Here is a 14,803-nt window from a genome sequence, read left to right as displayed (position 1 = left end):
GGAAGTGTTTCTCGCCAGTCACTGCTTAGGGCTACATCAAGAGGAAACAAAACATAGAGATAGAACGTGAAACTACATTATTGTGTCAAGTTTCAAGAAGCTAGCACAAACCGCGTTGGATTTAGAGATCCAAATACATCTATCAATATAGGAGAAAACAGAGTGAAACCTAAAAATTCAAACTGTTACTGGAAACGAACGCTTCAACATAGAAGAATGAAATTTGGGGAACCAAGTCAGCTTAGTGTGCTGATCATTATGTGAAAGTATCATCCAGTTTGGGTGAAAAAATATTTGCTGAGATTTCTGGAGATTCGTAATTTTTGGATGCTTGGCAACCCCTTTCCATGAAAGTGTTTCTCGCCAGTCACTGCTTAGGGCTACATCAAAAGGAAACAAAACATAGAGATAGAACCTGAAACTACTTTATTGTGTCAAGTTTCAAGAAGGTAGCACAAACCGTGTTATATTTAGAGTTCCAAATACATCTATCAATATAGGAGAAAACAGAGTGAAACCTAAAAATTCAAACTGTTACTGGAAACGAACGCTTCAACATAGAAGAACGAAATTTGGTGAACCAAGTGGGCTTAGTGTTCTGATCATTACCTGAAAGTTTCATCCAGTTTGGGTGAAAAAATATTTGCTGAGATTTCTGGAGATTCATAATTTTTGGACGCTTGGCAACCCGTTTCCATGAAAGTGTTTCTCGCCAGTCACTGCTAAGGGCTACATCAAGAGGAAACAAAACATAGAGACAGAACGTGAAACTACTTTATTGCGTCAAGTTTCAAGAAGCTAGCACAAACCGTGTTGGATTTAGAGTTCCAAATACATCTATCAATATAGGAGAAAACGGAATGAAACCTAATAATTCAAACTGTTACTGAAAATGAACGCTTCAACATAGAAGAACAAAGTTTCGGGAACCAAGTCGCCTTAGTGTACTGATCATTACCTGAAACTATCATCAAGTTTGGGTGAAAAAATATTTGCTGAGATTTCTGGAGATACGTAATTTTTGGAAGCTTGGCAGCCCCTTTCCATGAAAGTGTTTATCGCCCGTCACTGCTTAGGGGTACATCAAGAGGAAACAAAAGGTAGAGATAGAAGATTAAACTACATTATTGTGTCATGTTTAAAGAAGCTAGCACAAACCGTGTTGTATTTAGAGTTCCAAATACATCTATCAATATAGGAGAAAACAGAGTGAAACCTAAAAATTCAAACTGTTACTGGAAACGAACGCTTCAACATAGAAGAACGAAGTTTCGGGAACCAAGTCGCCTTAGTGTACTGATCATTACCTGAAACTATCATCAAGTTTGGGTGAAAAAATATTTGCTGAGATTTCTGGAGATTCGTAATTTTTGGACGCTTGGCAACCCCTTTATATGGAAGTGTTTCTCTCCAGTCAGTGCTTAGGGCTACATCAAGAGGAAACAAAACATAGAGATAGAACGTGAAACTACATTATTGTGTCAAGTTTCAAGAAGCTAGCACAAACCGTGTTGTATTTAGATTCCAAATACATCTATCAATATAGGAGAAATCAGAGTGAAACCGAAAAATTCAAACTGTTACTGGAAACGAACGCTTCAACATAGAAGAACGAAATTTGGTGAACCAAGTGGGCTTAGTGTACTGATCATTACCTGAAAGGATCATCAAGTTTGGGTGAAAAAATGTTTGCTGAGATTTCTGGAGATTCGTAATTTTTGGACGCTTGGCAACCCCTTTATATGGAAGTGTTTCTCGCCAGTCACTGCTTAGGGCTACATCAAGAGGAAACAAAACATAGAGATAGAACGTGAAACTACATTATTGTGTCAAGTTTCAAGAAGCTAGCACAAACCGCGTTGGATTTAGAGATCCAAATACATCTATCAATATAGGAGAAAACCGAGTGAAACCTAAAAATTCAAACTGTTACTGGAAACGAACGCTTCAACATAGAAGAACGAAATTTGGTGAACCAAGTGGGCTTAGTGTTCTGATAATTACCTGAAAGTTTCATCCAGTTTGGGTGAAAAAATATTTGCTGAGATTTCTGGAGATTCGTAATTTTTGGACGCTTGGCAACCCGTTTCCATGAAAGTGTTTATCGCCAGTCACTGCTAAGGGCTACATCAAGAGGAAACAAAACATAGAGACAGAACGTGAAACTACTTTATTGCGTCAAGTTTCAAGAAGCTAGCACAAACCGTGTTGGATTTAGAGTTCCAAATACCTCTATCAATATAGGAGAAAATAGAGTGAAACCTAAAAATTCAAACTGTTACTGAAAATGAACGCTTCAACATAGAAGGACGAAGTTGCGGGAACCAAGTCGCCTTAGTGTACTGATCATTACCTGAAAGTATCATCCAGTTTGGGTGAAAAAATATTTGCTGAGATTTCTGGAGATTCGTAATTTTTGGACGCTTGGCAACCCGTTTCAATGAAAGTGTTTCTCCCAGTCACTGCTAAGGGCTACATCAAGAGGAAACAAAACATAGAGATAGAACGTGAAACTACATTATTGTGTCAAGTTTCAAGAAGCTAGCACAAACCGTGTTGGATTTAGAGTTCCAAATACATCTATCAATATAGGAGAAAACAGAGTGAAACCTAAAAATTCAAACTGTTACTGGAAATGAACGCTTCAACATAGAAGAACGAAATTTGGTGAACCAAGTGGGCTTAGTGTTCTGATCATTACCTGAAACTATCATCAAGTTTGGGTGAAAAAATATTTGCTGAGATTTCTGGAGATACGTAATTTTTGGAAGCTTGGCAGCCCCTTTCCATGAAAGTGTTTATCGCCCGTCACTGCTTAGGGGTACATCAAGAGGAAACAAAAGGTAGAGATAGAAGATGAAACTACATTATTGTGTCATGTTTAAAGAAGCTAGCACAAACCGTGTTGGATTTAGGGTTCCAAATACATCTATTAATATAGGAGAAAACAGAGTGAAACCTAAAAATTCAAACTGTTACTGGAAACAAACGCTTCAACATAGAAGAATGAAATTTGGGGAACCAAGTCAGCTTAGTGTACTGATCATTACCCGAAAGTATCATCCAGTTTGGGTGAAAAAATATTTGCTGAGATTTCTGGAGATTCGTAATTTTTGGACGCTTGGCAACCCCTTTATATGGAAGTGTTTCTCGCCAGTCACTGCTTAGGGCTACATCAAGAGGAAACAAAACATAGAGATAGAACGTGAAACTACATTATTGTGTCATGTTTCAAGAAGCTAGCACAAACCGTGTTGGATTTAGAGTTCCAAATACATCTATCAATATAGGAGAAAACAGAGTGAAACCTAAAAATTCAAACTGTTACTGGAAATGAACGCTTCAACATAGAAGGACGAAGTTGCGGGAACCAAGTTGCCTTAGTGTACTGATCATTACCTGAAAGTATCATCCAGTTTGGGTGAAAAAATATTTGCTGAGATTTCTGGAGATTCGTAATTTTTGGACGCTTGGCAACCCGTTTCCATGAAAGTGTTTCTCCCAGTCACTGCTAAGGGCTACATCAAGAGGAAACAAAACACAGAGACAGAACGTGAAACTACTTTATTGTGTCAAGTTTCAAGAAGCTAGCACAAACCGTGTTGGATTTAGAGTTCCAAATACATCTATCAATATAGGAGAAAACAGAATGAAACCTAAAAATTCAAACTGTTACTGGAAATGAACGCTTCAACATAGAAGAACGAAGTTTCGGGAACCAAGTCGCCTTAGTGTACTGATCATTACCTGAAACTATCATCAAGTTTGGGTGAAAAAATATTTGCTGAGATTTCTGGAGATTCGTAATTTTTGGATGCTTGGCAACCCCTTTCCATGAAAGTGTTTCTCGCCAGTCACTTCTTAGGGCTACATCAAGAGGAAACAAAGCATAGAGATAGAACGTGAAACTACTTTATTGTGTCAAGTTTCAAGAAGCTAGCACAAACCGTGTTGGATTCAGAGTTCCAAATACATCTATCAATATAGGAGAAAACGGAATGAAACCTAAAAATTCAAACTGTTACTGGAAATGAACGCTTCAACATAGAAGAACGAAGTATCGGGAACCAAGTTGCCTTAGTGTACTGATCATTACCTGAAACTATCATCAAGTTTGGGTGAAAAAATATTTGCTGAGATTTCTGGAGATACGTAATTTTTGGAAGCTTGGCAGCCGCTTTCCATGAAAGTGTTTATCGCCCGTCACTGCTTAGGGGTACATCAAGAGGAAACAAAACGTAGAGATAGAAGATGAAACTACATTATTGTGTCAAGTTTAAAGAAGCTAGCACAAACCGTGTTGTATTTAGAGTTCCAAATACATCTATCAATATAGGAGAAAACAGAGTGAAACCTAAAAATTCAAACTGTTACTGGAAACGAACGCTTCAACATGGAAGAACGAAGTTTCGGGAACCAAGTCGCCTTAGTGTACTGATCATTACCTGAAACTATCATCATGTTTGGGTGAAAAAATATTTGCTGAGATTTCTGGAGATTCGTAATTTTTGGATGCTTGGCAACCCCTTTCCATGAAAGTGTTTCTCGCCAGTCACTGCTTAGGGCTACATCAAGAGGAAACAAAACATAGAGATAGAATGTGAAACTACTTTATTGTGTCAAGTTTCAAGAAGCTAGCACAAACCGTGTTGGATTTAGAGTTCCAAATACATCTATCAATATAGGAGAAAACAGAGTGAAACCTAAAAATTCAAACTGTTACTGGAAACGAACGCTTCAACATAGAAGAATGAAATTTGGGGAACCAAGTCAGCTTAGTGTACTGATCATTACCTGAAAGTATCATCCAGTTTGGGTGAAAAAATATTTGCTGAGATTTCTGGAGATTCGTAATTTTTGGACGCTTGCCAACCCCTTTATATGGAAATGTTTCTCGCCAGTCACTGCTTAGGGCTACATCAAGAGGAAACAAAACATAGAGATAGAACGTGAAACTACACTATTGTGTCAAGTTTCAAGAAGCTAGCACAAACCGTGTTGGATTTAGAGTTCCAAATACATCTATCAATATAGGAGAAAACAGAGTGAAACCTAAAAATTCAAACTGTTACTGGAAAAGAACGCTTCAACATAGAAGAACGAAATTTGGTGAACCAAGTGGGCTTAGTGTTCTGATCATTACCTGAAAGGATCATCCAGTTTGTGTGAAAAAATATTTGCTGAGATTTCTGGAGATTCGTAATTTTTGGACGCTTGGCAACCAGTTTCCATGAAAGTGTTTCTCGCCAGTCACTGCTAAGGGCTACATCAAGAGGAAACAAAACATAGAGACAGAACGTGAAACTACTTTATTGCGTCAAGTTTCAAGAAGCTAGCACAAACCGTGTTGGATTTAGAGTTCCAAATACATCTATCAATATAGGAGAAAATAGAGTGAAACCTAAAAATTCAAACTGTTACTGAAAATGAACGCTTCAACATAGAAGGACGAAGTTGCGGGAACCAAGTCGCCTTAGTGTACTGATCATTACCTGAAAGTATCATCCAGTTTGGGTGAAAAAATATTTGCTGAGATTTCTGGAGATTCGTAATTTTTGGACGCTTGGCAACCCCTTTATATGGAAGTGTTTCTTGCCAGTCACTGCTTAGGGCTACATCAAGAGGAAACAAAACATAGAGAGAGAACGTGAAACTACATTATTCTGTCAAGTTTCAAGAAGCTAGCACAAACCGTGTTGGATTTAGAGTTCCAAATACATCTATCAATATAGGAGAAAACAGAGTGAAACCTAAAAATTCAAACTGTTACTGGAAACGAACGCTTCAACATAGAAGAATGAAATTTGGGGAACCAAGTCAGCTTAGTGTACTGATCATTACCTGAAAGTATCATCCAGTTTGGGTGAAAAAATATTTGCTGAGATTTCTGGAGATTCGTAATTTTTGGACGCTTGGCAACCCGTTTCCATGAAAGTGTTTCTCCCAGTCACTGCTAAGGCCTACATCAAGAGGAAACAAAACATAGAGACATAACGTGAAACTACTTTATTGTGTCAAGTTTCAAGAAGCTAGCACAAACCGTGTTGGATTTAGAGTTCCAAATACATCTATCAATATAGGAGAAAACAGAATGAAACCTAAAAATTCAAACTGTTACTGGAAATGAACGCTTCAACATAGAAGAACGAAGTTTTGGGAACCAAGTCGCCTTAGTGTACTGATCATTACCTGAAACTATCATCAAGTTTGGGTGAAAAAATATTTGCTGAGATTTCTGGAGATTCGTAATTTTTGGATGCTTGGCAACCCCTTTCCATGAAAGTGTGTCTCGCCAGTCACTGCTTAGGGCTACATCAAGAGGAAACAAAACATAGAGATAGAACCTGAAACTACTTTATTGTGTCAAGTTTCAAGAAGTTAGCACAAACCGTGTTGTATTTAGAGTTCCAAATACATCTATCAATATAGGAGAAAACAGAGTGAAACCTAAAAATTCAAACTGTTACTGGAAAAGAACGCTTCAACATAGAAGAACGAAATTTGGTGAACCAAGTGGGCTTAGTGTTCTGATCATTACCTGAAAGGATCATCCAGTTTGTGTGAAAAAATATTTGCTGAGATTTCTGGAGATTCGTAATTTTTGGACGCTTGGCAACCCGTTTCCATGAAAGTGTTTCTCGCCAGTCACTGCTAAGGGCTACATCAAGAGGAAACAAAACATAGAGACAGAACGTGAAACTACTTTATTGCGTCAAGTTTCAAGAAGCTAGCACAAACCGTGTTGGATTTAGAGTTCCAAATACATCTATCAATATAGGAGAAAATAGAGTGAAACCTAAAAATTCAAACTGTTACTGAAAATGAACGCTTCAACATAGAAGGACGAAGTTGCGGGAACCAAGTCGCCTTAGTGTACTGATCATTACCTGAAAGTATCATCCAGTTTGGGTGAAAAAATATTTGCTGAGATTTCTGGAGATTCGTAATTTTTGGACGCTTGGCAACCCCTTTATATGGAAGTGTTTCTCGCCAGTCACTGCTTAGGGCTACATCAAGAGGAAACAAAACATAGAGAGAGAACGTGAAACTACATTATTGTGTCAAGTTTCAAGAAGCTAGCACAAACCGTGTTGTATTTAGAGTTCCAAATACATCTATCAATATAGGAGAAAACAGAGTGAAACCTAAAAATTCAAACTGTTACTGGAAACGAACGCTTCAACATAGAAGAATGAAATTTGGGGAACCAAGTCAGCTTAGTGTACTGATCATTACCTGAAAGTATCATCCAGTTTGGGTGAAAAAATATTTGCTTAGATTTCTGGAGATTCGTAATTTTTGGACGCTTGGCAACCCGTTTCCATGAAAGTGTTTCTCCCAGTCACTGCTAAGGCCTACATCAAGAGGAAACAAAACATAGAGACATAACGTGAAACTACTTTATTGTGTCAAGTTTCAAGAAGCTAGCACAAACCGTGTTGGATTTAGAGTTCCAAATACATCTATCAATATAGGAGAAAACAGAATGAAACCTAAAAATTCAAACTGTTACTGGAAATGAACGCTTCAACATAGAAGAACGAAGTTTCGGGAACCAAGTCGCCTTAGTGTACTGATCATTACCTGAAACTATCATCAAGTTTGGGTGAAAAAATATTTGCTGAGATTTCTGGAGATTCGTAATTTTTGGATGCTTGGCAACCCCTTTCCATGAAAGTGTTTCTCGCCAGTCACTGCTTAGGGCTACATCAAGAGGAAACAAAACATAGAGATAGAACCTGAAACTACTTTATTGTGTCAAGTTTCAAGAAGTTAGCACAAACCGTGTTGTATTTAGAGTTCCAAATACATCTATCAATATAGGAGAAAACAGAGTGAAACCTAAAAATTCAAACTGTTACTGGAAATGAACGCTTCAACATAGAAGAACGAAATTTGGTGAACCAAGTGGGCTTAGTGTTCTGATCATTACCTGAAAGTTTCATCCAGTTTAGGTGAAAAAATATTTGCTGAGATTTCTGGAGATTCGTAATTTTTGGACGCTTGGCAACCCGTTTCCATGAAAGTGTTTCTCGCCAGTCACTGCTAAGGGCTACATCAAGAGGAAACAAAACATAGAGAGAGAACGTGAAATTACATTATTCTGTCAAGTTTCAAGAAGCTAGCACAAACCGTGTTGGATTTAGAGTTCCAAATACATCTATCAATATAGGAGAAAACGGAATGAAACCTAAAAATTCAAACTGTTACTGGAAACGAACGCTTCAACATAGAAGAATGAAATTTGGGGAACCAAGTCAGCTTAGTGTACTGATCATTACCTGAAAGTATCATCCAGTTTGGGTGAAAAAATATTTGCTGAGATTTCTGGAGATTCGTAATTTTTGGACGCTTGGCAACCCGTTTCCATGAAAGTGTTTCTCCCAGTCACTGCTAAGGGCTACATCAAGAGGAAACAAAACATAGAGACAGAACGTGAAACTACTTTATTGTGTCAAGTTTCAAGAAGCTAGCACAAACCGTGTTGGATTTAGAGTTCCAAATACATCTATCAATATAGGAGAAAACAGAATGAAACCTAAAATTCAAACTGTTACTGGAAATGAACGCTTCAACATAGAAGAACGAAATTTCGGGAACCAAGTCGCCTTAGTGTACTGATCATTACCTGAAACTATCATTAAGTTTGGGTGAAAAAATATTTGCTGTGATTTCTGGAGATTCGTAATTTTTGGACGCTTGGCAACCCCTTTATATGGAAGTGTTTCTCGCCAGTCACTGCTTAGGGCTACATCAAGAGGAAACAAAACATAGAGATAGAACGTTAAACTACATTATTGTGTCAAGTTTCAAGAAGCTAGCACAAACCGTGTTGGATTTAGAGTTCCAAATACATCCATCAATATAGGAGAAAACAGAGTGAAACCTAAAAATTCAAACTGTTACTGGAAACGAACGCTTCAACATAGAAGAACGAAGTTTCGGGAACCAAGTCGCCTTAGTGTACTGATCATTACCTGAAACTATCATCAAGTTTGGGTGAAAAAATATTTGCTGAGATTTCTGGAGATTCGTAATTTTTGGATGCTTGGCAACCCCTTTCCATGAAAGTTTTTCTCGCCAGTCACTGCTTAGGGCTACATCAAGAGGAAACAAAGCATAGAGATAGAACGTGAAACTACTTTATTGTGTCAAGTTTAAAGAAGCTAGCACAAACCGTGTTGTATTTAGAGTTCCAAATACATCTATCAATATAGGAGAAAACAGAGTGAAACCTAAAAATTCAAACTGTTACTGGAAACGAACGCTTCAACATAGAAGAACGAAGTTTTGGGAACCAAGTCGCCTTAGTGTACTGATCATTACCTGAAACTATCATCAAGTTTGGGTGAAAAAATATTTGCTGAGATTTCTGGAGATTCGTAATTTTTGGATGCTTGGCAACCCCTTTCCATGAAAGTGTTTCTCGCCAGTCACTGCTTAGGGCTACATCAAGAGGAAACAAAACATAGAGATAGAACTTGAAACTACTTTATTGTGTCAAGTTTCAAGAAGCTAGCACAAACCGTGTTGGATTTAGAGTTCCAAATACATCTATCAATATAGGAAAAAACAGAGTGAAACCTAAAAATTCAAACTGTTACTGGAAACGAACGCTTCAACATAGAAGAATGAAATTTGGGGAACCAAGTCAGCTTAGTGTACTGATCATTACCTGAAAGTATCATCCAGTTTGGGTGAAAAAATATTTGCTGAGATTTCTGGAGATTCGTAATTTTTGGACGCTTGGCAACCCGTTTCCATGAAAGTGTTTCTCCCAGTCACTGCTAAGGGCTACATCAAGAGGAAACAAAACATAGAGACAGAACGTGAAACTACTTTATTGTGTCAAGTTTCAAGAAGCTAGCACAAACCGTGTTGGATTTAGAGTTCCAAATACATCTATCAATATAGGAGAAAACAGAATGAAACCTAAAAATTCAAACTGTTACTGGAAATGAACGCTTCAACATAGAAGAACGAAGTTTCGGGAACCAAGTCGCCTTAGTGTACTGATCATTACCTGAAACTATCATCAAGTTTGGGTGAAAAAATATTTGCTGAGATTTCTGGAGATTCGTAATTTTTGGATGCTTGGCAACCCCTTTCCATGAAAGTGTTTCTCGCCAGTCACTGCTTAGGGCTACATCAAGAGGAAACAAAGCATAGAGATAGAACGTGAAACTACTTTATTGTGTCAAGTTTCAAGAAGCTAGCACAAACCGTGTTGGATTTAGAGTTCCAAATACATCTATCAATATAGGAGAAAACAGAGTGAAACCTAAAAATTCAAACTGTTAGTGGAAACGAACGCTTCAACATAGAAGAATGAAATTTGGGGAACCAAGTCAGCTTAGAGTACTGATCATTACCTGAAAGTATCATCCAGTTTGGGTGAAAAAATATTTGCTGAGATTTCTGGAGTTTCGTAATTTTTGGACGCTTGGCAACCCCTTTATATGGAAGTGTTTCTCGCCAGTCACTGCTAAGGGCTACATCAAGAGGAAACAAAACATAGAGACAGAACGTGAAACTATTTTATTGCGTCAAGTTTCAAGAAGCTAGCACAAACCGTGTTGGATTTAGAGTTCCAAATACATCTATCAATATAGGAGAAAACGGAATGAAACCTAATAATTCAAACTGTTACTGGAAATGAACGCTTCAACATAGAAGAACGAAGTTTCGGGAACCAAGTCGCCTTAGTGTACTGATCATTACCTGAAACTATCATCAAGTTTGGGTGAAAAAATATTTGCTGAGATTTCTGGAGATACGTAATTTTTGGAAGCTTGGCAGCCCCTTTCCATGAAAGTGTTTATCGCCCGTCACTGCTTAGGGGTACATCAAGAGGAAACAAAACGTAGAGATAGAAGATGAAACTACATTATTGTGTCAAGTTTAAAGAAGCTAGCACAAACCGTGTTGTATTTAGAGTTCCAAATACATCTATCAATATAGGAGAAAACAGAGTGAAACCTAAAAATTCAAACTGTTACTGGAAACGAACGCTTCAACATAGAAGAACGAAGTTTCAGGAACCAAGTCGCCTTAGTGTACTGATCATTACCTGAAAGTATCATCCAGTTTGGGTGAAAAAATATTTGCTGAGATTTCTGGAGATTCGTAATTTTTGGACGCTTGGCAACCCCTTTATATGGAAGTGTTTCTCTCCAGTCATTGCTTAGGGCTACATCAAGAGGAAACAAAACATAGAGATAGAACGTGAAACTACATTATTGTGTCAAGTTTCAAGAAGCTAGCACAAACCGTGTTGGATTTAGAGTTCCAAATACATCTATCAATATAGGAGAAAACAGAGTGAAACCGAAAAATTCAAACTGTTACTGGGAACGAACGCTTCAACATAGAAGAACGAAATTTGGTGAACCAAGTGGGCTTAGTGTACTGATCATTACCTGAAAGGATCATCAAGTTTGGGTGAAAAAATATTTGCTGAGATTTCTGGAGATTCGTAATTTTTGGACGCTTGGCAACCCCTTTATATGGAAGTGTTTCTCGCCAGTCACTGCTTAGGGCTACATCAAGAGGAAACAAAACATAGAGATAGAACGTGAAACTACATTATTGTGTCACGTTTCAAGAAGCTAGCACAAACCGCGTTGGATTTAGAGATCCAAATACATCTATCAATATAGGAGAAAGCAGAGTGAAACTTAAAAATTCAAACTGTTACTGGAAACGAACGCTTCAACATAGAAGAACGAAATTTGGTGAACCAAGTGGGCTTAGTGTTCTGATCATTACCTGAAAGTTTCATCCAGTTTGGGTGAAAAAATATTTGCTGAGATTTCTGGAGATTCGTAATTTTTGGACGCTTGGCAACCCGTTTCCATGAAAGTGTTTCTCGCCAGTCACTGCTAAGGGCTACATCAAGAGGAAACAAAACATAGAGACAGAACGTGAAACTACTTTATTGCGTCAAGTTTCAAGAAGCTAGCACAAACCGTGTTGGATTTAGAGTTCCAAATACATCTATCAATATAGGAGAAAATAGATTGAAACCTAAAAATTCAAACTGTTACTGGAAATGAACGCTTCAACATAGAAGGACGAAGTTGCGGGAACCAAGTTGCCTTAGTGTACTGATCATTACCTGAAAGTATCATCCAGTTTGGGTGAAAAAATATTTGCTGAGATTTCTGGAGATTCGTAATTTTTGGACGCTTGGCAACCCCTTTATATGGAAGTGTTTCTCGCCAGTCACTGCTTAGGGCTACATCAAGAGGAAACAAAACATAGAGAGAGAACGTGAAACTACATTATTCTGTCAAGTTTCAAGAAGCTAGCACAAACCGTGTTGGATTTAGAGTTCCAAATACATCTATCAATATAGGAGAAAACAGAGTGAAACCTAAAAATTCAAACTGTTACTGGAAACGAACGCTTCAACATAGAAGAATGAAATTTGGGGAACCAAGTCAGCTTAGTGTACTGATCATTACCTGAAAGTATCATCCAGTTTGGGTGAAAAAATATTTGCTTTCTGGAGATTCTTAATTTTTGGACGCTTGGCAACCCGTTTCCATGAAAGTGTATCTCCCAGTCACTGCTAAGGGCTACATCAAGAGGAAACAAAACATAGAGACAGAACGTGAAACTACTTTATTGTGTCAAGTTTCAAGAAGCTAGCACAAACCGTGTTGGATTTAGAGTTCCAAATACATCTATCAATATAGGAGAAAACAGAATGAAACCTAAAAATTCAAACTGTTACTGGAAATGAACGCTTCAACATAGAAGAACGAAGTTTCGGGAACCAAGTCGCCTTAGTGTACTGATCATTACCTGAAAGTATCATCCAGTTTGGGTGAAAAAATATTTGCTGAGATTTCTGGAGATTCGTAATTTTTGGACGCTTGGCAACCCGTTTCAATGAAAGTGATTCTCCCAGTCACTGCTAAGGGCTACATCAAGAGGAAACAAAACATAGAGACAGAACGTGAAACTACTTTATTGTGTCAAGTTTCAAGAAGCTAGCACAAACCGTGTTGGATTTAGAGTTCCAAATACATCTATCAATATAGGAGAAAACAGAATGAAACCTAAAAATTCAAACTGTTACTGGAAATGAACGCTTCAACATAGAAGGACGAAGTTGCGGGAACCAAGTCGCCTTAGTGTACTGATCATTACCTGAAAGTATCATCCAGTTTGGGTGAAAAAATATTTGCTGAGATTTCTGGAGATTCGTAATTTTTGGACGCTTGGCAACCCCTTTATATGGAAGTGTTTCTCGCCAGTCAGTGCTTAGGGCTACATCAAGAGGAAACAAAACATAGAGATAGAACGTGAAACTACATTATTGTGTCAAGTTTCAAGAAGCTAGCACAAACCGTGTTGTATTTAGAGTTCCAAATACATCTATCAATATAGGAGAAAACAGAGTGAAACCTAAAAATTCAAACTGTTACTGGAAACGAACGCTTCAACATAGAAGAACGAAATTTGGTGATCCAAGTGGGCTTAGTGTACTGATCATTACCTGAAAGGATCATCCAGTTTGGGTGAAGAAATATTTGCTGAGATTTCTGGAGATTCGTAATTTTTGGACGCTTGGCAACCCCTTTATATGGAAGTGTTTCTTGCCAGTCACTGCTTAGGGCTACATCAAGAGGAAACAAAACATAGAGAGAGAACGTGAAACTACATTATTCTGTCAAGTTTCAAGAAGCTAGCACAAACCGTGTTGGATTTAGAGTTCCAAATACATCTATCAATATAGGAGAAAACAGAGTGAAACCTAAAAATTCAAACTGTTACTGGAAACGAACGCTTCAACATAGAAGAATGAAATTTGGGGAACCAAGTCAGCTTAGTGTACTGATCATTACCTGAAAGTATCATCCAGTTTGGGTGAAAAAATATTTGCTGAGATTTCTGGAGATTCGTAATTTTTGGACGCTTGGCAACCCGTTTCCATGAAAGTGTTTCTCCCAGTCACTGCTAAGGCCTACATCAAGAGGAAACAAAACATAGAGACATAACGTGAAACTACTTTATTGTGTCAAGTTTCAAGAAGCTAGCACAAACCGTGTTGGATTTAGAGTTCCAAATACATCTATCAATATAGGAGAAAACAGAATGAAACCTAAAAATTCAAACTGTTACTGGAAATGAACGCTTCAACATAGAAGAACGAAGTTTTGGGAACCAAGTCGCCTTAGTGTACTGATCATTACCTGAAACTATCATCAAGTTTGGGTGAAAAAATATTTGCTGAGATTTCTGGAGATTCGTAATTTTTGGATGCTTGGCAACCCCTTTCCATGAAAGTGTGTCTCGCCAGTCACTGCTTAGGGCTACATCAAGAGGAAACAAAACATAGAGATAGAACCTGAAACTACTTTATTGTGTCAAGTTTCAAGAAGTTAGCACAAACCGTGTTGTATTTAGAGTTCCAAATACATCTATCAATATAGGAGAAAACAGAGTGAAACCTAAAAATTCAAACTGTTACTGGAAAAGAACGCTTCAACATAGAAGAACGAAATTTGGTGAACCAAGTGGGCTTAGTGTTCTGATCATTACCTGAAAGGATCATCCAGTTTGTGTGAAAAAATATTTGCTGAGATTTCTGGAGATTCGTAATTTTTGGACGCTTGGCAACCCGTTTCCATGAAAGTGTTTCTCGCCAGTCACTGCTAAGGGCTACATCAAGAGGAAACAAAACATAGAGACAGAACGTGAAACTACTTTATTGCGTCAAGTTTCAAGAAGCTAGCACAAACCGTGTTGGATTTAGAGTTCCAAATACATCTATCAATATAGGAGAAAATAG

This window comes from Spermophilus citellus (assembly GCF_964194105.1).
Source record: "Spermophilus citellus genome assembly, chromosome: 5".
Lineage (NCBI taxonomy): Eukaryota > Metazoa > Chordata > Mammalia > Rodentia > Sciuridae > Spermophilus > Spermophilus citellus.
Note: the sequence above shows the minus strand (reverse complement) of the source record.